Source organism: Rhinolophus hipposideros (assembly GCF_964194185.1).
Source record: "Rhinolophus hipposideros genome assembly, chromosome: 3".
Taxonomy (NCBI): domain Eukaryota; kingdom Metazoa; phylum Chordata; class Mammalia; order Chiroptera; family Rhinolophidae; genus Rhinolophus; species Rhinolophus hipposideros.
In genome coordinates, this window is record NC_138049.1 from 14,960,133 (window position 1) to 14,961,498 (window position 1,366).

Genomic DNA, 1,366 nt, shown 5'->3' on the forward strand with positions numbered 1-1,366 from the left:
TCCCTGCGCCCGGACTCCACCCTGCGCCCCGCACCTGCGCCCTGGGGCAGCCACTGCCCCGGAGCCCTGCCACCACCCACTTCTGGGGACACGGGAGCCCAAACTACTGGCAACCGAGGAGTCAGGATATAGGGGTACCCTGCGGGTCTCAATCCACAGTCACCCACAGACAATCCTTTTGCCTACTCTGCTCAAATGACTTGCCCACACAAACCCTCCATCATCCACACTGCCCTGCACCCTTCAACTTCCCAGCTCGCTCTGCCAGCTGATCACCTGACCTGCAGCCCCAGGGGTTCACTTCAACAGACACATCTCAGCCACTTCTCCTCACCACTCACTGCTCCCCACCCCAGCTCACCATGTTTTATTACCCAGTTCGTTGGTGTTCAGATACTCCAGTGTTCTAACACCTTCCCACCTGTGAAGTGACCCTAACCACGTCCTCCACCAGTGGCACCTTATCCCCCTTTCCTGAGGACTCACCTCAGCAAAAGCCTCTGCACCTGGCCCAGGGAACCTAGAGTAGGAGGGACAGGAAGCACAATTTCCAAAATATGACCTTGGGAATGATGGAAGGGCACTCTCACTCTACCCTTTGGCCCAAACCTGCCTTTTCTATCCACTGAGGAGGCAGCAGCACATAAAGGTCATAGATTTAGGCAGGAGGCTGCAAACCTTTTCTACAAAGGGCAATAGTGAGTGCTGTGATCTTTGCAGGACACTCAGTATCTGCCTCTGTATGCACTGCACACCTTCACCTTCCAGTGCAAAAGAGCCAAACAACATGCAAACGAATAGGGAAACCAGATCTGAACACTTTCCTAGACTGCGGACCGCAGATTTAGGGTATATAGTGTGTTCCAGATAAGGGGGTCCCAGTACCCTAGGGAATGAGCTCCTGGTCCTCTTCCAGAAAGGGAGGGGCACTAGCCTTCAACTGGTGAAGGAAGAGCCTGGGCAGGGGCAGTCCTTGCTCTGCCAGCCCTGCCATCAGGGGGATTCTTTTGCTGACATAGAGATGGGGGAGGGGTGCCTTTGGCCTTTTTCACCCAACACCAGCCCTGACCTGCATTTTTCCTTCATAAATATTCCCTGTCTGTGCTATAACTTCACTGTCCTTCCTGATGGAAACCATGATGTGAGGATCAAGGCGAGGTTGATGGAAACACATTTCTAGGATCACTGTGGTAGGAAGGAGGTCAAACTCCTTGGGGCTCTGGGGAGGAAGGAGAATGGCTCAAAGTCCTGGGAGAGACAGACAGAAACTGAAAGGCCCGATGGAAGAGCTCAAAAAGCAATTGCTTGACATAAAACCAGAGTTTTCAACAACCACTGGTAACTTTGAAAGGCCCAGGGTGGAAGA